Genomic DNA, 26654 nt, shown 5'->3' with positions numbered 1-26654 from the left:
TCACATCCACCTGTTAAAGTTTATGTTTGCATCTTTGGAGAATATGAAAAATATTATAGCTTCTTTTCCCTCATCTGAGTAAAATTCATCTTTGTGTAATCTTACTGCTTCTATGTCTCAGCTGACTACACACTCTTTGATGTCTGCTTATGATTCAGCTGGTGCAACTTCCAGAGCTGCTGCATCTGGAACTGTTATGAGAAGGTTTGCTTGATCATGTACACAAACCCTTCTTGAAGATATAAAACCTGAAATATTGGATTTTCCATTAGATGAAGAGACTGTATCTTGTCCACCTGCTGCAGAGGTCCTCCGAAAGTCAAATGAGAGTGGGGAAACTGATTCAGGAAGTTTCTCAGTTTTTTCAGTCTTCCTTCTCCAAAATTTTCAAGAATTTTGCACCATTTTACAAAAGGAAAAATAAACAAATGTAGCAAACTGCTGTTAAGCAATGTTTCAAAAAGCAATGCCAAGGGGGCTCAAAAAAGAATGGAGGACCCCCAGAAATAAATGAAGTCTAACAAGTCTGTATAACTATCTACAGAATGTTCCCCCTTCCCACCCTGGCAAGCCTTTAATTCTTATCCAAAATTTGTTTCCATGTGTCTCTTTAGTAAAAGATTTTCTCTGACAAATTAGTTTTGAAAGTGATTCATAGGGGTGACAGACGATAGTGGGACTCTCCTTTTCAGAAAATTTCTTCTCATCCACTAGATTAAACTTCTTTCTTCTTTCCTGTCATTCTACATTTGCTGCTCAGGGAGTGATAGAAGCTGTTAATCCTTGTCAGAAAGAATAAGGTTTCTATTAAAGAATGTTCCTGTTACTAAAGACATAATCCTCGTGGAGATGAATTTGATATCTCTCCTTTCTAAACCAGTTTGCAAAAGTTCCAAAGTTCAAAATGTTATTGCTTCACAACATGTTACCCCTCGTTCCAAATTTAAGTTCTTTACTGAGCCTAGATTTAAAAGATGCTTATCATCATATTTCTATAGCACCAGTTTTAAATACTTCTTTAGGTTTTCTGTGTCTAGATCACACTTTCAGTTCTGCATTATCCTTTGGGTTATCCACTGCTCAAAGGTTTTTCACAAAGAGTCTAGCTCAAGTGATGGCCTGCTGCAAGACTACAATATATTCAAACATTTCCTTATTTAGTTGACTTGCTTATCTTTGCAGAGTCTTGTTCAAAGTGTCAGGAATCCCTTGCTTGGGTGAGATATCTCTTTCACAGACTGGGGTTTTAAGAGAATGTCCAAAGGTCTTGCTTGACTTCTTCTTGCAGGATTGTTTTCCTGAGGTGTCTCCTAGATACTTCACTTCAAAGAGCTTTTCTCCCACAAGAAAAAGTAGATCTATATCTAAATCTATTACAGAGTTTTCCAGTCAAACCATGGCCTCATTAATGGAATTTCTCTGGATACTAGAAGTCACGATTTTCACAATTCTTCTGCCCAGACTCCACTTGAGAAAAATGAAATGGTACCTAAAATCATTATGGCCCCAACATCAATAGCCTCTTACATTCTGGATTCCTGTTTTGGGAGTTATGAAAAGTGAACTTCTTTGGTGGAGAGATCAGTTTTCTCTGAATCCAGGCCTCTCATTTTCACATTCCAGCTCCAGCAGAGACTGTAACTACAAACGCTTCAGACTTTATGTGAAGAGCAGTGTCTATGGAAGTAAAAATGCTGGGTCTTTGGAACAAAAAAAAGCAGACCAAAACACATAAATGTAAAAGAGGTAATGGCAGTAATTAATGTTCTCAACTCTCCTAATCATTTATGGGTCTCAGGACCATTACAAATGGTTACAAACAACACTACAGTAATTGAGTTATATATATATATATATATATATATATATATATATATATATATATATATAAAGAAATGGGGGGCAGATCTTAATCTCTATGCAGACTAGACATGGTAGACTGGGATATAGCTTCTTGGCACAGTCTCACTCTACAGGCATCTTATATGCTGTTATGTCAAAATTTTGAGCCAGACAAACTTCTCATCACCAAGGCAGACCACCAGAAATGAAAACTGAATCAGAGAGTCTTTCAAGAATTAAGCCAGCTATGAAAAATGTCTCCAACAGATCTACTTACCCCCATCAGCAATCAACTGGAAATTCCTGCACCAGGACAACATGCAAAAAGGTCTGGAAAACAAATGTATTTTAACAGGAATGTTCCTATATACCTTTTCCCCTTTCCATTGATATCCGGGGCCATTCTGAAGATTCCAAAGATCATTATACTCACTCCCTTCCAGCCTAGGCAACAACTTTTGGAAATGGTCAAGGGCAATTACCACAAGCTTCCTAGCAGACTAGATCTACTCACACAAGACAGGGGGAGTTGATACACCCCAACCTGAAACAACATTACCTGCCTGGATGATAGAGTTTAAATACCTTTAAGGCACCTATTTTTCCGAGGACATGCAACAGGTGTGAAAGGAAGCAAGAAAACCTGCTGCTAGTAATCATATACTAGCAAACTGAAGCAATTTTCTACTTGGCACCAAGCAAAGAGCTTGGACCCTTTTAAGGCTATTATTTCTCTGGTTCTATATATGTGAGTTATTATGCTCTGGATGTTCTTATTCCTCTTCTTCTCTGTTAAGGCTCATTTGTCAGTGACTTCAACGTCTGTCTATGTATTCTCTTCTTTCAATGCATTCCCATGTTAAAATGGATTTGAAAAGGATGTTACAAACCAACCAACTAGAAAACAAGTTGCTCATGTTTGAGATCTTATCTTTGGTTTATAAAAAAAAACTCTTGTTCCATTTGAACCAGCTCATCAGGATGATCTGAAGGTCATAACATTAAAACAGTTTTGCAGATTGCTCTGACTTCTGCAAAGGAGACCATCTGAGTTGCAAGCTTTTATCATGGGTCAACCTTATCTAATTTATCACAAGAGTTTCCTTAAAAAAAAACTAATACTTCCTTTATGCCTAAAGTGGTAGTGGAGTTTACTTTGAAAAATGCTATCCATCTCGCTGTCTTCTTTCCAGAACCTAAAAATGATTGAGAAAGCATTTTTCATGCTCTGAATGTCCACATGCAACTCAGATATCTTGATAGAGCTAAAACATTCAGAAACTCTGATCATCTATTAATTTCTTACGAAGGTAAGAAAAAAGGGCAACCTGTGTCAAAGCAGACTATCTTCAAATAGCTGTATCATACTATTACCTTTGATTATTCACACCACAGTAGGACAATTCCAGGCAGTGTCAAGGCTCACTCTACCAAGGTCTTGACTTTATCTGTGGCTTTTTGGAAAGAGTTGAATTCTAAATATATTCTAGAAGCAGCAAATTGGTCCTCTATATACACTTTTACAAAGCAACATAAACTAGATTCTTTCTCCAGGTCTAGAGCAGGCTTTGCCCTCAGGGGCTGCTGAACCCTCATCCTTCCTCCTCTCAGTTAGTGTTAGCTATGGTAGTCTACCTACATAGCTGAGACTACTGCAGCAGTGATCAGCTGGGGAACATATGCAGTTGTATAAGTAAAGTTGCCATAAAAGTAGATGTTCGATGATCATTTCTGCAGTAGCCACTCCTCCATCCACCTTTTGTTTGCATATTCTGTTTCCATGGTTAGGGTTTTTAGTTTCCTAGCACTGACCTTTTTCAGGGTTGTAGCCTATCACTCTTAGATGGCATAAAAGCTCTGAAGGGCTTGGCACCCAAACCACTCTTTTTCATCAGCCCAGGTTGAGCTTAGAAATGGTTTGGGCAAATGGAAGGCACTTAATGCTTTGGAAGCTTGTCAGCTTGTATACCCTTAGCACAATATAACCCCTACAGCTAAGGCTACTGCAACAGTGATCATTCTAGCATCTACTTTTACAGTAAGTTTACTTATACAACTCTACAAATGACTTGGCTGCCAAAATGATCGGAGCTGTGCATCATAACTCTGGGAAAGTGAGAAAGAAGAGCAGGGTGACCAGAAAGTATACAGTGCAGCCATCTTGTAGCCATGTCATTGCCTGCATTATGGCTGATAATAAAGAGCTTTGCACTAAAAAATGCATTTAAACTAGTATTTAGACTCTTTTCGGTCAAGTCACAAGTACAAAAAGCACAAAAACATGAGCAAATGGTTCAAATGCAGAATTTCAAAGATTACACATGTGCACAAAATGTTATTATTTAGCTTTTCCATAAGCTAAAATCTTCTGTTGTCCAACAATCTGAAGCCATTTAAAGTATCAAGAATTCATGTAATTGCAGTAATACGTGTACATTGTTTTGCAGGAATAAACTGGAGTCAGGACATGAAACAGAAGTATGGCCTCAGAAATTAGGAGAGAGAAAATAATATACACAATAATGCATTCATTCCATGTCTAATTCACACAAGTACAGGAGTCACAGTAAAGTATTCTGACTTACTTCACATAAATACACACGAGTCCTGCAAAGCTATGCTGGTTAAAATGAGTAAACAACAAGAGAGTATGTTACTTTCATTCACATGCATGTTCCACCCAATGCTACTGACTTCATAAGCTTCAGAGATCTGATTGCATTAAAACAATAATGTATTTTAAGTTTTTCTCACATAACCAGTAGCCACAGTAAAATATTTTTATCTTGTTTCACACAAATCACATTAATTCTGCAAAGCCAGCCTAAACTCATATGCAAACAACATCAGTAATTCATTTAATTCCCAGACAGCCGACATAGAGAAAACAGTTAAAACTGACTCTGTATTCCTCACATGTTTGATTGTGTAAAAATAATAGACACAATAATGTATTTCAAGTTTGTTTCATATACACATAGTGGCCACATTAAAGTACTTCACCCAAATGCACAGTAGTCCACACAGTCAGACAAGTCAAAGTGAGCAAAAAAGAGTGTTAATTTCTTTCATGCAAAGACAACCCTCATCCTATCCAGTAGTTATTATCATGTGGTTGACTATGTTTATACATCTCAGACATCTGACAGATGATAGATATTGCTCTTATATAATTAAACATTTGCTAAAAAACAGGTTTTATATTAAGATGCATTTTTCTGAAGAATAAGAAGTCAGAAATTCAAATGTTTATCATTATTTAATGACTGGCTGCTGTCCTCAGCAATTTGCCAGAAACCACACATTTTATAAAAACAGATGAAATTAGTTTAAATCAGTGACATATTTGAAAAACCTACAGAGCCAGCCACAACAAAAAGTACTTCCAAAGCCTTCAACATTCACACCTACCATGATTCCAAAAAATCTTACCTCACTCCTTAAACTCTCACACTAGAACTAAAAACAATCAAGACCATTTATTTGATTTTCAGTCACTAACACCTGACATGCTGTCACTCATCTTTCCTCAAATCACTTTAAACACCTGAGCAATTCCAGTGCATGTATGAAAATCTAGTCTGGTCTGCACTGCTACTACCATTATGGTTCAAGAGTCAGGCTGCAACTTTTATCATGTATTGTGGTTGCCATCTGAAAAGAAGGAAAAAACACACTTGCCAGTCCCATTCATGCTGGAAAAATGTTTTGGTAGCAGACTTTATCTCCATCTTTATTTCTTTATTTCCACATCTCCATTTCTCTATGCTTTTCCATTGGCCTTGAATCTTAATATTTTCGCAGTCCTGTACCATTAATGCAAAAGCCTTATATGTTCACGCCTAACTAGCCCTGAAACTTTTAAGAACTTCACCACCCCCTATACATCTACCCACATCTTGTTTTTTCCCATATTCTACTTTCACTTATCCATCTCTCCTTAAGCTTACTAATGCCTATTATATCACTCCCAAACAAATTTCTGACTCCTTCAATAACTTCTTTACTGAAGATTTCCAGTCACTTGTTAACTCTCTACCTCATGTATCCTTTAATCTGCCCTCCTCCTCACATACCTCACCACCCACTTTCCAACTCCACCCTGTCCTCACATCCGTTATCTGTACCCTCCTTCAAAACCTCAAACCCTCTACCCCCTCAGCAGACCTCTTACCTTCTAAATATCTTTAAATTGCAGCTAAAGATATTACCTACCCTATCTCTATCCTAATAAATAGAACCATTATTGAAGGTACAATCCCATCCATCTGGAAAGTCTCACATATCATCCCACTACATAAAGGTGGCAACTCAACAGAACTTTCTAACTTCCGTCCAATTGCCCTCCTCTCTCCCATAGCTAAAATTATGGAAAAATGCATCCACCGTCAACTATTACTCCACCTTCTTCAAAATAGCCTATTAGCCAGCTCTCAGCATGGCTTTCGACCTTTCCATAGCACCACTACTGCCCTCCTTTCCTTCTCTGACCACATTAACAAAACAATAATACCCTGTCCTCTGCTATCTTTAGTGATCTTTCAAAAGCATTTGACATGGTTAACCATCAGCTACTGCTGAATCTTTTCAAGTCCCTCTCATTTGATACTCAAGCATTACAGTGGTTTAAGTCCTACCTAGACAATAGGCAACAGGCAATGCTATGGGAAAACACTCTGTCCTCCCACCTACCTGTCACCCTTGGTGTACCCCAAGGATCCATTTTGGGCCCTCTTCTGTTCTCTATCTTTATAAATGATCTATCTATTAGTATCCCCCAAGCTGTAACAATACAATATGCAGATGACTCCACATTAATATCCTCTGACAGGGCCTTCTGAACTGCAGTCCCTCACCCAGAATACCTTTCATCTTGTAGAAGAATGGTTTCTACAGCAGTGTCTCCTCCTTAACCCCAAAAAGACTAAACTCTTGCTGTTTACTTCTACACAAAAGTCCACCCCACCTAACTTCTCTACCAAATCTAAAACTGGTACAGTCATATCTCCTAATACTACTACCAAACTCTTAGGAGTAACTATTGACCACAGCCTTAATTATGACACTCATATCAACACCAAAATCAAATCAGTAAACCGAAAACTAGGCTCCCTCTATAAAATTAAGCCCTTCCTTACTCCCATAGCTAGAGCTACTACTGCCCACACTCACCTTATCTCTACTCTCTTTTATGCCTCTCCTATATATACAAATCTATCCAAAAGCAGCCTCCACAAGCTGGCAGTCTCCTACAATAATATTGCCAGATTTGCTACCAGCTCCCCTTTTAGAACCCACCACTGCCAAAATCAAGCTGGGTTGGCTTGAATTGCACAATCAAATGTTATTTCATCAACTAATTATTGCCCATAAAACCCTTTATCACCCAGATAATACACCAATTCTCACAAGTCTAATCTGCCCATATAAAAATCTTACAAACTACGCTCAGCCAATAAACTTCTGGTATCCGGACATAAACCCAACAATAAAGCAGGAGATTCCCTTTTCTCTAATACTGTGGGGAAAAGTTGAAACCTACTTCCCAGTGAACTTACATCTCTGTCTTCTACTACACTCTTCAAAAAGAAACTTAAACTATACCTTACAAGCCATTGGCTATGTCCCTATTCAAACCCTGACTAAGACTTTCTCTGTCTATTTTCATCATAATCAGTCTTCTCAGGCTACTTACTCACTTTATTGCCACTTTAAGGCCTATACCTTCTAGTTGCACTTATTGTACCAAAGAAAGATGGATTGGACATCTTTCTGTCTCTTGATGAGTTTCTGCCCCTCTACCTACTCTCCCAATCCTGTTTTTAACTAGTCTGTTCTTCTGTTCCTTACTTATAACTTTGAGATGGGAATCTCCCATATCCTTCTGAATACTTTCTTCCCACAGTGTTCACAAAAAAAAAAAGCACAAAGGATTATGTTATCTTATATTTTGTTCTATTTTTCTGTTCCATCATGTATGCTAAATTAAACACTTGTTTTAGTCGGACAAGCTATCTGTATCTGAAGTTTAATGTTCTGTAACTAAATTTTAATGCTGTTTGTGTTTATCTGTTTTATGTGGAGCTTTCCTCCCCGGGCCTCTACTGAAAATGGACATATATCCAGTTAGACTAGCCCGGTCAACAAATGTAAAATAAATAAAAATAAAAAATATCATCTCCAAAGTACCTTTAGATCTGCCCTCTCTTCTGTTTTTTACTTCACTTGTACCTCTTTCCTCTAATGCCTTTCTTGTTTTCTTCTCAGACATTCTTCTTTTCTCTCCCTATCTACCCTCATGATTACTCTCATATACACTAACCCAGCTCCTACTTTCAGCCCAAATGTTCTCTTCTCCTGCTGGAAGGGCATACATTGTCCTCTCTTGCCCTTTTGCATCTTTTCTATATATTTCAACCCTTTTGTGTCTCATTCTCTGAGTGCATTCCTACATACTTGTTGCTGCTTTTCACTCAGTATGTCCCTTATTCTAGTCCCTTTTGATCCTCTCACTCACATCCCCTCTTTCACAAACTTCCTTATTCCTATCTCCATTAATTTTTCTACTTCACAAAATGTATTTCTTTCTTCTGCTGCCATTATCTTCCCAGAATTTCCATCTAATCTAATAATCTTCCAATCCTGTCAGTATTTGTGCTACATTTATCACCACAACAGACCTCTTAAACTCAGGCAAGGCCCAACTTCTACTGCCTTTCAGAACCTCACACTTTCTTTACTTATCCTTTGTTTCTTTGCTTTCCATGGAAATCGTTTTCATGCTTTTTGTATTTCCCATAACCAAACCACTATTGGACTCTGGATGTGCTTCAACATGTAAATTTCCAGTGGTACCACATCACTATTATCACATCAGTTATCCCTCCCTTTATACTCACCCAACTATCCACTTCACCAGCATTCTAATTATTGATTCCCTAGTCCCTTCCAGTTGTCCTCCTGATCTCTTCTACTGTTGGATACACTTTGGCTTCTAAATATTTCCCCTGCTTTTAACCACAGTAACCATACCTTTTCCCATCACGTTTGCTAATAATTTTGAAATTATACACCAAACCTGATTTCTTCCTAAAGCTATCAAGTATCCTCAACAACTGAGGTAAAATTCCCTTCCATGTGTTCCATTAATTGCACGCAGTCAAACACAATCAAGTTTATACTACTTGTTTTTCCCCTATTTCGCCACCTGGTTATCAATATATTATTCTCTGTGCCAGTTTCTCCATGAACAAAGCAAAGATCCTTATCGACAGAGAACATCACTCCCTTGTTCCTCTAACTAAACTTTCTTTATATGACAGACTTCCATTTACCCTAATCTGAACATTCTGCTTCATATATAACACTGTATTCTGTAAAGCCCTTCCTTCTCCCAGTAATTGCTTCAGGATTTCATAATTATCATAATAAATCTAACTTACTAAATCAAAAGCCTGTCAAGACAAGGGATGTTTTATGTTGTAATATCTGGCAATGCAGCACAATACAAAAGTCAAGAGTTCAGATTTTTTGCAAGACAAACATCAAACATAAGCATTTAGCCATCACTATCAGTAATCTAATGGACTAGTGGTGCAAGCAATCCAAAGACAGAAGACAATTGTGAGAAAGGACATTCACAATAGTTAAAAGTTGTCATCTCACAATTTTGGAACACAGCAATGTGTCATTGCAAGTACTCAGTCTCCTGCCAACAAAGCAATTAATGCGCAGAAAATAAAAGAGCAAATTACTTCCTTTTACTGAAACTGATACTTAAGTAGTTGCTTGCTAAGGTAAAAGGTATGGAGCGTGATTCTTTCTACCTCTTTGTTTAATGGGTGATTCTAAACATGTCCCTTAGCTGGACAGTGCTTCCAGATCACCCGTGAAAATGGGCACATATATCCAGTGGGCTTATTTGAACAACTAATGGATATCACAAAAAGAAAAAAGCTATAGACAAAGTAAGAGAACAAAGGTCACTAGAAAGTTTATAGCTGAACCAAGATCCTATGTTGTTTTTGGTGATGGAAAGCTCTATAGCAGGAATTATAGACATTTGTATAAAACAAACATATCAAAGTTCATGGCAAAGGTGCAACCAGAAGTGTCACTACCAGTACCGTTTCAGGAAAACAGAGTCTGTGGGAACTGTAATCATCAATACTCCTCAACTTGTGCTTCCCGGAAAACTCACTGAGCAGCAGGTACTGTCCCAAAAGGAAGATCACATGCCCAGAGTAGGAAGATCCCATGCCAAGAGTAAATACTTCTATTAAATACTTCAGATTTGCAAGAACACTGAATAAACCATACAGATGTATGTGGACAGTTGAGGAGCTGAAAACTGTTCTAAGGATTTAAACATGCATTTATTTTTGCCAAAAAGTGTTGTTGGATGAAAAAGTCTGTGATATTTCATCATAAAGTTAAGAATAATTCACAATTTCAATATAAAACCTGTATGCTACCTCACAGGATGTATGTGTGTATGGATAATTTTTAACTAGGGATGCATACATTTTTAAGTATGATACGGCCTAGATACAGAAAGTTGCATGCCATGTAGTACACTTATTTATAGAAACAGGAACATGTACAGACCCCATGTAGGCTGTGTTGTTTATTGAGTGATCTGATGAGCATCTAAATATTACAGTAGGTGTATGTTGCTCTTTTTTTAACATAGACTTAGAGGAGGATTGAGCTACAGCTAGGGTTCACAGAGGATGCCTTTTCTGTAGATGTGGTTGGAAATTATGGCCTAAGTACCTGTGCCTAGATTTAGTACTGTGTTGTATTATGAATGATACAGTGACTTCTCAGAAGGTTCTGGTCATAACAGACAATTGCAAGCACAGATACCTTCAATGTCAGTGGCCCTTGATGATGCCATGGAGGAGACTTCTGTGCAGGAACAGCTGGACATACACTAGGGTATGGTGCCAGTCTTTCCTGGGATGCAGAGGAGGAAACTATTCAGCCACTGCTTGGCATTACAGCTGCATTGCTCCTGCAGTCATTGCAACTGCAGGCAAAGGAGAAAGACAAGAAGAAGAATACAAAGGATCTTTATTTGAGTGAGGAGGAGGACTGTTAAACCAGATGTGTCACAACAGATGACGTAACAATCACCATACTGTAACAGTACGTGTGTGCCCACCTATCTTTCCCTGCACATTTTTTTGCTGTCTGTCTTCCCGCTTTTCTCTGTACTTTATATTTGCACTTTCCCACAAGATTTCTTCCCCACTACTTAAAGCAAAAACATTTCTGAATCCATAATCTACACAAAATGATATTACATCATGAAAAATGCTACATATATGCATCACTGTATGCTTATCACCCACTGTTATGTACTTCTGTGTACCTCACCTTGTTTTGTGTTGCACCCTCTTCCTCATATGCTGTCATCTTAAAATGTCATCGCTTCTTACTTCTGTTCTGTATGCTACATTGGCATAATAGTTAAGGTATTTGCCTCCCATGCACAAGGTACAAGGTACAAGGTTCAATTCTGACTTCTGAACAGTGCCTGTTTGGAGTTTCAATGTTCTCCCTGTTTCTCTGTGAAGCTCCCCACCTTTGAAAAACATACTGAGTGTTTCCATCTCAGATTCATCCAAGAACAGAAATGTGGGCAGTAACACAGACTCTACATAGTGCCCTATACAGGGCAGTATTGTACAGACCAATTGCTTTGGGCATCTACTGTGGTGCACAGTATTATCAAGATAAGGAGAACATGGATCACATGCTCCGTGCTGTGGCAGGCTAGCTACTTGATGGTGTAAAATATGGCACTAGGAGATACAGTTGTGTTGATTAATGTCACCAAGTGAGCATGGGTATTTGCCGGTGATAAGTGAGATGAGGGCCCAGCCTACCCCAACCTACACCACGGACCCTCATTAATGGAGGGAGGGTGTACTTGCCCCTATTGGTCAGTGTGTGCCTGCCATAAAGTCCAGCAGCCCAGGGTCAATAAGCTACTGGCTGGCCAGTGTCCAGTTTCCCAGCGTGGGTTACCTGAGATAGCTCTGTTGGGTGAAAGCTGCAAGTAACACCAATCACTCTGCCAAATATGAACTAATAATTGCTACACTCGATATAGATTCACTCATGGCAAACAGATTCCAGCCTAATAATAGAGCAGTATTTATAATCTTAGTCTATGCCCCCAGGCAGGTTTGTGATAGTGAGGAAACAGTGCATTCAGACAGCAGTTGTAGGAGCTACTAATAACTATAATGTTAATATGTTGATAATGGATGACCTGTATACACATATTGAGACAGACAGAAAGGGAAATGAAGACTACCTGGGTCTACATTGGTGGGGCAACAGGAATAAAGAAGGAGAGGCCATTCTAGACTTCTGTCTGGCAAATGGATTGATAGTAGCCAACCAATGGTTCAGAAAGAGAGAGAGTCACAAGCTCACATACAAGAGTGGCAAGCATGCAACTCAGGTAGACTTCCTCCTAGTAAGGAAAGGGCACTGGTATAGAATTAGTGATTGCAAAGTCATCTCCAATGAAACAGTCAACCCACAGCATGAACTACTGGTTGCCACAATCAGCTGCAAGCTGGTCAGAAAAGCCTCTAAGGTCAACAGAAACCAGGCTGAAGACCTGGATGTTGACTGGAGAGAAAGCACAACAGTTCGAGGAATTACTCAGGGCTCTAGCACCTCAAGAAGTGGAAATAAGTCGAATTAAAAAAGAATGGCAGCACCTCAAAAAAGAATGGCAGCACCTCAAAACAGGATGGCATCACCTCAAAACAGGATGGCAGCACCTCAAAACAGGATGGCATCACCTCAAAACAGGATGTGTGACGACTACAGAACAGACTTGCAGCTGAGCCAAGCATGGAAATAAGGTAATTAAGGAAAGCTGGTGATGGAATGCAGAAGTTCAGGAAGTCATTCAAGGAAAGAGTGCAGGAAAAAGAGGGAGATAGAAAAGACAGACCAGGCTAGGAAAGAATACTTGTCGAACAACAAAGATGCTAAGAAAGGAGTTGCATCCAAGGCACACTACCAACTTCTGGAAAGTGGCTCAGTAGTTGGCACAAAGAAACTGTATCAGGTTGCAAGGGAAAGACAGAAAGATAAAGAAGATAGACACCAATCATGAGAGATGGCATCAACAAGCTGCTCACCAGTCCATAGGACATCAAAGGCTGATGAAAGAAGTATTTCCAGCAGCTTCTGAAAAAAGAAAATCCCACAGAAGCTGTACTGCCCCCAGACACAGCCTATGATGAAAAAAAAAGGTGGAGCCCACCATGGAAGAAGGAAGAATGGCACTAAGCTTAATGAAGTCAGGGAAAGCAGCAGGCTCAGATGAGGTCACAGTAGATATAACAAAGATCTTGGTTAGGATAACAGAGTAATGGCTCCTTAGGGTACTCATAGCAGTATGGAGAGAAAGGCATATCCCAGATGAGTGGAGAATAAGCATACTAGTGCCAGTGTTCAAATACAAAGGGGACATTCATAACTGTGGGCAGTCCTGAGGAATCAAAATCCTGTCACATTGCATGAAAGCTCTGTACAGGGTGATTGATAATGAATACACAGAGTAGTTGAAAGTAAGATTGGAGATGAGCAGTTCAGATTCAGATCAGGATACAACACAACTGACCAATGTTTGCAGTGAGACAGATGGTTGAGAAGAAGCTAGAGATGAGGAAAGAGTTCAACTAGACATTCCTAGACATGGAGAAAACATATGACAAGGTCCCAAGAAAGCTGATTTGGGCCATCCTGCAGTGGTTTAAAGTCTCAGAAACATTGGTAGAATTATTTTGAGCTATGTACAAGGACCCAATGTCTCAGGTATGAACAGTGTCTCACAGAGGAATTCCCAATGGGAGTGGGTGTGCATTACTTTTAAATGCTGAAATGGTTCTAGGGCTGAATGAGAACTTGAATCTCAAATGTGCATCATCCTGGTTTGTATGAGCCTATTTGGACACGCTCCACTCTTTTTGATTAGCTACTGTATTTACAGCTTGTTGTTTCTAGACTGCTGATGGGCTAATTTCTGTTTTGATATGTTTCTATTGGGTATTGATGTTGGCAACCATTTTTAAACAGTGTGCACTTGTTATATTACTTATTACATAGTTTTACTTTGCAGTATTAGTTCTGATGAAGTTCTGACAACGTTACAGAATGAAAGCACTTTGCCTCAGTGTCATTTCTCTTTTTTATTTTTTGATATTTAAGAAGACATTTTCACATATAAGGTCTTTTCTTCGCATTTAATAGTCTAGTTGTTATACATTAGTTTTATTCTGGTTTATTCAATGGAAGAAACGCAGAGAGTGGAACAAAGTCTAGTAGCCAGTCATTTCTGGATTTTACATTGCACACGATACCACCAGATTTACTATCTTTATTGAATAAATTTGTGGGCACTACTAAAAAAGTTCAAGATCTACTTTTTAAATGCAACAATAGTCTAAGTAGTTACAGTCCAAGCATGTTAAATAATAGCAGATGCACTGATATGCCTATAGACTTTGTTCAGCTGGACCGCACACCAAGTAATACATCCATGACCATGGATTTTCAATTCAACAACCAACAGACTAGGTTTTCTTCACTGGACACACAGCAACAAGAAGAACTTTTCAGTAGGCAGTGTTCAAACACCATTCTTAGGCTTGTTGGTGCCAGTAACAGCTCCAATTAATTTCTTGAAGAAGATACGGTTATACCCACTATTAGTGATGGGAGTTCTGACCATGTTGACCATCTTAACAGCAATAAGTGTAAGTCCCTTATTTTTTTACCTTGAAAGAAATATTACTTTGTATAACAATATTGAATATAACATTTTTTATTTGAACACGTATGTTCGCTACAATATAGTACCACAAGGACTTAGAGTGTTTAAGTTTCTGAATGGGACAGCTCGAAATTCTGATTTATTCAATGAATTAACCAAGATTTACAATGATGCAGGAATCACAGTAATAAAATCTCTTATTAGACATCATCAGAGAAGAATTTATGTTTTAAGAAAAGAAATAGAAGAGCGTCATAATGTTATTACACTACATCAAGATTTTGAATTTTTCCACCACTTATTTGACAGCATAGCCCCCAGAATTAGTAAGTGGGTAGCCACTATCACTCATAGAAAAAGGCACAAATTAAATTGTGACTTAAAGCAATATCAGAGTGGTGTGGCATACAGTATCAACAATGATAGACATTGGCATAAAAGGTTTAAGCGTACAGGAAGGGTGGGTCAGCAATCTCCCCCCAGTCTCAGGTTAATCACCAGGATTCAGAGGTTAACACAGAGCAAAGACCTTGCACTGCTGTTGCTTCTGGTATCACAGATATTGTACTGAGTCCTTCAGAAGCACAACAACCATTTTTATCCCAAGATCAATGCAGTTTGCTGAACACGGGAACTAGTACAACTGATACTTCTCTTAATACATTGTACAGAGTCCTTTAGTAGCAGAACAACCATTTTATCCCAAGATCAATGGAATGGGCTGAACGTGGAGCAGAAGGCTGGCAGGAATGTGAGAGGGAGAGGAAGGAGGAAGGGCAGGGGACATGGAACAAACAGATTAAGTTTCACAGAGACAAGAATGACAAGAAGAAGCTTGACAAGGAAATGAAGAAGGAAGATAGACAAGCATTACCTTCCAGTGCGGTGTTTAATTTAACAAATAGACAACTGACACCAGAACACTTACAGTTACTGAATAAAGGGTTCACTTTTGTTCCCTCACAAAGAGCGAATATTACCAATGTTTTGTTAGACTTAAGATTATTTTTAAGAAAATTGAATTTGAAACTGTATTTTCATGAGGAAGATACTGAAGATGTTACTCAAATAGATGTTACTAGCTACACCCCAGGATTCAAAAAGAAGAGTCTTTTTAATCCAGTTTTAAACAGCACCTTGCATGCTTTTTTGAGAGTTTGTGAACACGACATAAGGGAGCTTTTAACATTACCGAGTTACAACAGATGGTTTAACCTGACACCACAGAAAAGACAAGCACTAACTGATTTCAAACATGACAGGCAATTATGGATAACAAAACCAGATAAGGGCACAGGGTTAGTGCTAATGGAACAGAACATTTACACACAAAAAATTTAAAACATGCTAGTTGACAGTGTTACAAAGAAGTCACCTTGCACTATATTTATTCCCATTTTTCCAGCATTGACCATTTATTGAAAAACTTACAAACTAACCAACACATTTCTCTGGAGGAAAACCAATACCTGTTAGTTACGAATCCTAGTCTAGGGAAACTTTTTGGTATTCCAAAAATTCGCAGAAATGACACTGACCCACCATTCAGACTTATCACCTCTAATAAACACGCTACAACTGAAAATATTTCTGAATATATTGATGGAGTTTTGAACCTGCTAGTACAGTCTACTCTGTTTTATATTAAAGACTCATGGAGTTTCCTGCATGAACTTTACAAATCTAGGATTGATTTCTCCAAATGCACCCTGGTTACGATGGATATTGTCGCTCTATATACTAACATACCCCATCAAGAAGGACTTAAAGCCTTGGAGTTTTTTTCTTTTTAAGTATGCAAGGTTCACGAAGAGCAGAGTTAACACTCTGATTAGTCTAACAACAGCAGTTTTGAAAAACAATTTTTTTATTTTAATAAAAAGACATACCAACAGGTCAAAGGTGTAGCAATGGGGTCTAAAATGGCCCCAGCTTTTGCTAACCTGGTGTTAAGCACATGGGAGTCAGAGACTCTCATTGTTCTTCCTGGCTTCAGCAGTATTTGCCTCTATAGGTGTTTTACTGATGAATTTTTTTTTTTTGTATGGGAAAGGTCTAAAACTGATCTGGACATTTTTATTGATGTTCTTTCCAAAAGCATTTCCTATCCAGACTTTGTAGTTTCTAATGTGGATCAACAGTCTCTTTCTTAGACACCACTTTATCAGTGAATGAAAGTTCTGGCACACTCAGTTCTAACATGTTTAGAAAAAACTCCTACAGGAACAATGTCTTAGACTTAATAGTCAACGTCCTTTTTTGTTAAGAAAAATGTCAAGGAACAGTTTATCAGACTTTCCAGAATTATCAGTGATGAATAGATAATTTGTACAGAATGCAAGTTTCTGTCGCAAATGTTCTTCAATAGACATTACCCACGACAGCTTGTACAAGACATTTACAGTGAAGTGACCTTAGAAAGACACAATAAACACAAACCCATCCTATTATATGGGTTTGAAAACAAGAACAAAATAGACCATATTGGGCAAAATACTGATAGAAACAGCAGCTTCCCTTTACCCATCTTCAGGGACATGGCAGCCATCAGGAAGGTTATTTGCAAGAAGTGAAATATTATTTAAGCCCACAATTCTTTGAGCAACCCTGTAGGGACAGAACCTGTGTTTACAAATAAAAAATCACCACTTTAAAAACTTCCTTTGAAAATAATGATCCACACTTTTTATTAAGCCAACCCAGTAAAGGAAGTGATCGTGGCATGTTTATTTGTGGCAAATGTATAGTGTGCTCTGTAATGTATGTAGGGAATGTATATAAATTTGTACACTGTGATTTCCTTGTCTCCTTTAAAAGACACTTTGATTGCCATTCCTCCATGGTAATTTACACAGCGGTCTGTAACACCTGTCCTGCATTTTACATTGGGAAAATGATCAGAAGGCTTTCTGATTGAGTTAAGGAACATTTGGCTGCTATTAGGAAAAAAGACGAAACCAACACATTAGGACGACACAGTGTTAGATGTCATGACTTTACTGGTTTCAAATTTCTAGTTTTAGAACAGATTGATCAGTTTTTTGGTGACTTTGACACGTTTCTGCACCTAAAAGAACTCAGTTGGCAGTTACTTTTAAATGCTGAGATGGTTCTGGGACTGAATGAGAACTTGAATCTCAAATGTGCATTACGCTGGTTTCTATGAGCCTATTTGGGCACACCCCACTCTTTTTGATTTGCTACTGTATTTACAGTTTATTGTTTCTAGATTGCAGGTGGGCTAATTTCTGTTTTGATATGTTTCTATTGGGTATTGATGTTGTCAACCATTTTTAAACAGTGTGCACTTGTTATATTACTTATTACATAGTTTTACTTTACAGTATTAGTTCTGATGAAGTTCTGACAACATTACAGAATGAAAGCGCTTAACAAGAGTTTCGTCTCAGTGTCATTTCTCTTTTTTACTTTTTGATATTTACAAAGCCATTTTGGCATATATATATATATATATATATATATATATATATATATATACACACACACACACACACACACACACACACACACACACACACACACACACACACACAGAGTGTGTGTGTGTGTGTGTGTGTGTGTGTGTGTGTGTGTGTGTGTGTGTGTGTGTGTGTGTGTGTGTGTGTGTGTCTGACCTGCAATCACACAAATATATATATATATATATATATATATATATATATATATATATATATATATATGTGTATGTCAGTGTGTATTGTGTGTGTGTGTGTGTGTGTGTGTGTGTGTGTGTGTGTGTGTGTGTGTGTGTGTGTGTGTGTGTGTGTGCGCGCATGTGTGCGTGTGCGTGTGTGTGTTTGCAAAAATATATCATGATCTGTGAAACTCTCATTACTTTAGTAAAGATTAGTGTTCCATGGAAAGTAAGCAGAAGCACATATTTGAATTTTGTTTATTAAAGTACTTGCTTTCAGTCATAAATTCTAGAAAACTGCATTTCACATCATAGTATCACAACACTTCTCACAGTTCTTTGACCCTCTTATATATATATATTTTATTCATTTTTTTCCTTAATCCTCAACAGTTGGCTACAAGTTATTTGGAATCCTATTTGTATGCATGATAATCACATGGTCTTCCATTAACATCTCTCAACCATTGCATTATACTGACATTTTCAGCTAGAATGAATTCTATATCCCAACATCCAGAGTTGAATAATATCTGCCTGCATGTTGAAAGTTTGGAGTTGGGATGTGAACTTAACTATCTTACTCATGGGAAAGAACAATGCTGAAAGACAGACAAGCTGGTCTTGCTTGTTGAATAATTTATACCATGTATAGTGAATTAGGTAGCTGGATTTTAAGGCACCAGTGGTGCTAGAATTCTGGCATTGTGACTCTGTGATATGATGCAAACTTTTATCCTCCTAAAAATGAAATATTTAGGAAGCAAAGGCTCAGTGGGATCTGAATAAAGCTCTGTGTAGCTATGGAGTTTATTGTGCATTGCCTGCTGGTATACATAACTGCACATAATGATGTACTGTTACTTGTACAAATGGACTCATTTTGCTGCTTACTGTGCATTATGATATTTATTCAACTCTGACTAAAAGGAGTGTCACTTAATAAAGCATCTTGGTTTTCTGGAAGTGCTAAAAATTGCAGGCAAGCCAGATGTAGAACCTGTGGTTTCATACAGTTCTGCAAACTCAACAAAAATACTCATAAATAGCTAATCACTGGAGAATGTAACGCTCTCCTGTGAATTATGAAGTAGACACAGTAATGGTGGTCCATTCACTACATATAAACAACTTCTGAGTTTAAAAAATATAAAAAAAGTATTCATGGGTTTCTGTATTTTAACACACAGAAGAATGCAGATACATGCATACATGCATCCACACACACACACACGCACACACACACACACACACACACACACACACACACACACACACGGACACGCTTGCAAGAAGTCCTTGTTTTACAAAAATGTGCACTATATCCTTTGTTTAATCATCTATATAATCTCTATATGTATTTCTTTCTTGGAATGTAATAATGCTATTGGCTATGCTAGGAAAAATGAATGAAAATGTTAAGCAGCTTATGTTAAAGTATGAAGAGAAACAGTCATTTAATTTCATTCATTGCAGTAATTCAAGCCCTGAGTCATTTATTCCTGTCTTTATAAAATTTTGTGTAACCATTGACATATACTGCATGACTACCATATATAGCCAATTATTAGCAGCATGTGAAATGAGACAATTGTCAGAAGTAATTTAATGGAAGAGCCCAGGGAACTAAATTGCTGAAGAAGAAGTGAAAGGTTAAAATCTGAATAATTAAAGTAAGAAAGACTACTGGAAATAATATGCTGTAAAGAAAAAGGTTAAGATCCTAATAAATTGTGTTGGAATTAATTATATTTAATTTGACTTGACTTACACATGGCAACATTTGGCAGGGCAGATTTGCTACTTACTGTAATGCAGTGCACTATGCAGACAACATATGGGCAGTTCTTACAGCATGTATTAATGCTGTTGTCCGTGAAACTGAGGACATTTTGATAGCTGACTGTCTCCATTAGATATGCCTTGGTAGAAAGCAAGAGGAAGTAGAATAATAACATTTGTAGCACATTTATTTGTTTAGCATGGTCACAGGACTTTTTTTTTGCTTACTTGGGTGTTTTTCTAAACAAAACAAAAAAGAAAACAATGACTATCACAAATAGACAACATGAGTGCTGGTATTTATACATTAGCTGTGGCTGTTAGTCTGTCAGTGCCCATACTAAGCATAGGACCTTAACCACACTTGCCACTAATTTTACCATCAAGGTAGATCCAGGTAGTCTGCTCAGATATTATGAAATGTAGCATCACTTGTCATACTGTGCTTAATTTTGTGCTGATAATATCATCAGACACCAAGGCAAGATCTTCTCTGTTGCAAGAGTAAGCCTTGTAGCTTAAGATGGGACCATAGTATTACTACATTCATGCCTCTTCTATACTGCAGAGAAGTTCATATGTTTTAATTTCAAGCACCGGCCTTTCATGGCGGCATCAACATTATCATCTGCAGTAATGTACATCTGCCACTTCTTGACCCAATGGTGGAGTGCTCATTTACTTGCTGGGACCCCACCCTACTAACATTTCTGCAACAGATGACCCTGTCACAGCACAAGAAGCACTCCTTCCCAGTCCCAACAGATTATCCAATCTTTCTTTTCAATCCCTTTGAACTACTTAGTGTTTACAACAAAGAAAACTATTTGTTAACATACTGTTTGCTTTTTAGCCTGATATCATGAAATTCCAAACTGTTCTACCTGGTTTTCTTATTCTACTTACTTGGTACCAGTTGCATTATATCTAACACTTCTAACTTCAAAGCCTGAATAAGAAATAGAATGTCTTGTGAGCCAAATTAATCTTTCCTATACACATCCAAGACCATGTAGCAAGATGAACATGTATAGCAGAATTAACACATGAAAGAAATATGCAGAAAAGATGAATACAGTATCTATCATTACTTGACATGAAGAATATTCAGCGCACTAGACAATAAAAATAACTGTAGACTTTGGGCAAGAAGGTGTACTGATATATTTTACAACTACAACTAGGATAAGTTTGCTTGCTTTATTTTTAATAATGTAAGGGTTTTTTGTTTTTGTTTTCTTCTGAATTTATTACTTATAGAGAAGTTATTGGTTTATAGTCTTGATTTGGAAGTTTACAACTGCTTACTATTATTAGTCTGTATTTTGCATTCCTGTACATCACAGACCAGCCAATATCATTGATAAAGTTTTTACATATGTAGAATTTATATTGCAGACATGTTCATTCATAAAACACTAGTGATCTGCGCTCATAGGGTCAATCACTAGTGTGAAACTAATGGATTTTTTCCCAAATGCTCAAATTGTTAGTCTAACAGGGATTTCACCTTTGCTGATATGACTTCAGAGTTGGTATATATGTGAGGGCATATTTACATTTGAAAAAGCAGTATGGATTTCTTCTTTTGTGGTTGGTTTTATGTACTAATATGTGGTAATTATCCAAGTGAAATAGTTTCCAATTAGGTGAGTGGAAGGCAAATCTTAATTAGCATGCAAAGCAGAGACCAGTGAGGTATCCCTCAGTCAATTAAATGGTCTGCATGCAGGAGAACTAGCCAGTCAGGGAGAAAACATAATCAACCAATCATGAGTGGTTTGTAATGTATGATTTGACTGTGGGATGTCATACGGAAGAATGTATAACTAGCTGTAATTGACATGATGGCGGGAACATTGCCTCTTAGTCACGTTATAAGACACTGTTTGAAATTGATTAACTGATTGTTTTTCCTAAAAGTGTTTAATATGTTACCGTATAAAATTTAGAAGTCCTGATTAGCAAATACAAAACCACTTATTTTTTGGTTGTCACCATTATTCAAGCATTTGGTGCAAGAGTTATATATCCTCAAATAAAACTCATCCACTTGTGAAGGATTATTAGATACTGAAGTAGCTTTTTACTTTTAGACATATATGGTCTAGTAAGGCACAGTTTTCTTGCTTGTTTTCTTTTACTTAATGTATTGAAGTAATGAATTGATTGAACAAGAGGTGCTTCCAAATTTCAAGCCTAGAATGCTAAGAATGACACAGCCGCAATAGTTATCAGAATACACTAAGTACCTAATGGGACGACTGAAAGCAGTGCTGGACATTATGTTGATGATATATGCAGTATTTTGATTATGTCATACACTGCATGATATTATTTATTTAGATAACATTTGACAATTTATATTGTGACTTGTACTACATCACTAGGTCTGATCATGTGCCTTTAGAATGTTTTTTGTATGATTTGGATAGGCCCATTCTATAGAAGCTCAGGTGGTTTCCAATTGGTTATTTGAAGAAGAAGCTGTTTTCTGAATGGCTGAAAAGAAAGTTGAAAGATAAGCTGGACAACATACAGAGGAGGGAAAGTTTTTCAATATCAGAATGGAATAGTTTAAAAGAGGAAGATAAAACAAATGTTAAAGAGTATACTAATCAAATGAGTAGAAGGGGAAGCATGGTTAAGAATAAAAGGAGTGGAATTAGTTAAGCATCAAAATAGATTCTATGATAGTAAAGAGGATTTATAGAGATCAATTGATAAACTGAACCAGGAAATTGAAATATTTTTGAATATTACGTCTGAGTTTCTGAGACAAGCCCTGGACAAGTATAATTCTCTTGAATGTTATAGTAATAAGACTAACAGAATGTTAACGATCAACCATAATTCTGGGCCTAAGGAAACAATAATGTTCTGTGTATGGATCCAGTAGTTAGAGCAGACATGTTTTGAGATTACTATAGAACACTTCATTTTGGGCATTCTATCCACTGCCAATCATTAGCGGACTGGACTTCTGCGTTGGAGACCCCTAACCGGGAAAAGCTGAAAGACCCAAAATCTGGCCAGAGTATGCTAACATTATGCAATATTATCTATTGTGGTTGAACTTATCACAAGTGACCAGAGAATATGATATCTAACCTGATTATGGTTAATGTGGTACTTAAGGCACTGATGAGACACATTGCAGGGAAGACACTGAGTGGTGATGCTATTCCAAGTTTAGTATGAAAACTGAGTAAAGATAGACTAGTCATGTGCATGGTTAAGCTTTTAATTGTTGTGTTGGAGAATAAGGATATCCCGCCTCCTTCTTGTTAGAGGATGATTCTGGTACTTGCACTTGTAGAAGGTAATGGTCTTGTCTGCCTTCTTCATGAAGCTCTACCTTAATGTTGAATCACAAAAATAAGCTGTTTATGTGTATATTTGTAACACACTTGGCACACTGTGTTGCTCATTTGACACAGAATAATCAGTGTGGGCTAGTTTATGTCAGGCAAACCATTAATACTCTATTGAAAATTAAACTGTTGAAGAAAAAAGCCCAAATTGAGAGAGTAAAGCTATAGTAACTGAAGTCTTGACACACAAAGGCGTTTGATTAGGCAAAGTAGTATTACATAAAAAATAGTTGGTTGGCATTTGACTTTAATCAGGAATTAGGTGACTTGGTTAGAGCAAACTGTATGGGATCTAACGCAAAGGTGGAAGATCGTGTTGGCTTGCTAGAGTAAATTTATTGAGGGGGATGGACAGAGGTGCACATTGTTACCACTTCTGAGTATGAAACCTGTATTGTACCAATGGCTAAATGTGGTCCTACCTATGGGTTATGGTAATGTTAGTGAGAGAAGGGGCTAAAATGAAAAAAAAAAACTTGTAAATAGGTAATCTCTTTTTGGGGCAATTTTGGTTCACTGACAACTGGACCTTATGTGTAACAGAAACATGATTTACGTAATGTATTACAACTACAATATGGAGGATTATTGGTAACTGCAAGGTAACCGGGGATTACTGAATTGCTTAATGCTACACACTCCCTGGCATGATATCATTATTATTATTAGACATTAGGAGGGTGATTCTGTGACTAAAAGTTTAATGAGTCAGTACTACAACAATTTGTGAGATATTACTGCAGTAGTGTTGCAAAAATGTATATCTGAATGGGAAGTGTTGCTTCATATAAGAATAACTGATGATATGTGGCTCTTGGTGAATAGTTTCAGCATGCAGCAAATTGTATGTGATTCTGAGCATCTGAATAGAAATGCTTGCAGAAATGTTTTTATCTTCCACAAACAATAAGAATTATGTTTCCAAATATGGACTAAGTATGTTAGAGATTTAATCTTGGTGTTTTGTGTACTCAGGAGGATATTTTCGTTCTTGTTCTAGGTTAAATAGATTCAAGATGACTGTAATTCAACTAATAAATGAAGTACTATGTAGAAATATAGAAATAACTACAATATTGTTCCTACTAGGATGTGATGCTCAAACACACCGTGCAAAGAAAAAAGGGCAATATTGTTTTTCACTAGTGGCTGTTGCTAAAAATGGATATTATAAGGAAATGGAACACTGGTAAGTGTATGTTTATTGAAAATGTTATTTAAGCTATGTGTTAGACAGATGAGAAAGTTGGTTATCTATGAAAAAAATGTGAAATATATATCACTTTGGCTACCATGACACATACAATAATATACATTATGATACAGTAAATAATAACAGGGGTAATGGGTTGTAATATTGGAGGAATAAGATATTAATATGGTTGTAGTTTCTCTGTGAATGTGTCAAATGGGAAGGTTGAACATATCAAAGAAATAGCTGGTGCTGTGTTCCATGAAGCGTTTTTAATTGCTGTGCTTTTGATTTGTTAATAAGAGTCAAAATATACAGTATTATTGTGAGCACAGAAAACTATGTATCCAATAAGTATTGGTATAAAACTATGACTTGTGATCTTCTTCTTTATTTATTTATGTATTTTAACATTATTTTACCAGGATAATTCCAACTGGACACAAAGTGTCCGTTTTCAGTGGAGTCATGGGGAGAAAAGCTCCAAGGAAGTTAACAGAGTACATACATGGTTTAGATAACAATAAAAAAACTGGTATACAAGGTAAGAGAAACAAAGAAGTACAAGAACAATTTTGTAAAACAATAAGATACTCAAACAATAAGATACTCAGGAGTAGAACTCTTATTTGCAATATTTATAAAATAAAGTGCATATCAGGTGAGTATATCAGGTGAGAATATAGTGTATGTAATGGAGGCATACAACTGGTCACTTATATCGAGTAGTGGGTCTTCAAGGGGAGTCTTTGCAGTTGCAAGAGAGTTAGCATTGAGATGTGAATTAAGAAGGCCCTTGAAGGTGCTTGTGTGACTTTGTAGCCTGAGTTCGGGTGGGAGGGTGTTCCATACTTTAGCAACATCATAAGAGAATAGGGCCTCCCCAGTGCTGTTATTGCATGGGTTGATTTCAATCAGGTTTTTGTTACATGAACATAGCTCCTTTTTGGGGTTGTGAAAGTTTAGTATGTCAGCTAGGGCAGGGCTCTTCAGATGAAAAAGAATCTCATGGGCTATGATCAGTTGGAGGTAGCGTATGAGGTTTGGAAATTCTAACCAGTGCAGTTTAATTAGGGACTGGCAGTGGTGGGAATGTGATCTGTTATTGGCAGCTAACCTAGCTATTTTATTGTAGCATGTGGAGAGTTTGTTCAGGTTAGTTTTGTTAATGTTGGTGAGGACTGGAGAGGCATATAGTGGTGTTGATAAGAGATGAGTTTTGGCAATTGTTGTTCTAGTTTCGGGGATTAGGAATAGTATGCAATGATATAGGCAACCAAGTTTTTTATGGACTTTAGAGATAGTTTGGGATACGTGCTTGTTGAATTTAAGTTATTGATCAATAGTGATGCCTAATAGTTTGGCCTTAGTTACTGGGGTGATGAGGGTGCCATTGGTTGACATGATGGTAAAGGTGGCGGAGGAGTGATTAATTGGGTGGAATAGTATTAGCTGTGTTTTTGGGGGGGTTTAGTATTAGTTGGTAGTTATTTAGCCAGTTCTCTACCTCAGTGAAGGATTCCTGGGCTTTACTTTGTAGTAATTGGATGTTTGGTGCTGAGTAGATTAGAGTAGTGTCATCCGCATACTGGACGATGTTGGCTTTAGTGGTAGCTAGGTGGAGATTATTTGTAAATATGTTGAAGAGAAGGGGGACCAAGGATTAAACCTTGAGTGGGGGGATAAGGAGTTGCCCCATTTGACAGATTGTGACCGGTTGTTTAGGTAACTGTTAAATCATTTTAGGGTGGAGTCATCGAGGTTGAGTTCTGCTAGTCAGGTGAGGAGTTTGCTATGGTATCAAATGCCTTGGATAGGCCTAAGAAGGTGGCAGAGACCAGCTTCCCTTGGTCCCTATGCGAGTTTATGGTATTGGAGAAGTTAATTAGAGCAGTGTTGGTGCTATGGGAAGGTCTGAATCCATGTTGAGTTTTAGTTAGAAGGTTGTTAGTTAACAGATGGGTAAGGATTTGGTGGTGGATACATTTTTCTAGAATTTTT

Source organism: Protopterus annectens, chromosome 3.part0 (assembly GCF_019279795.1).
Source record: "Protopterus annectens isolate FY-2018-M chromosome 3.part0, PAN1.0, whole genome shotgun sequence".
Taxonomy (NCBI): domain Eukaryota; kingdom Metazoa; phylum Chordata; order Ceratodontiformes; family Protopteridae; genus Protopterus; species Protopterus annectens.
Note: the sequence above shows the minus strand (reverse complement) of the source record.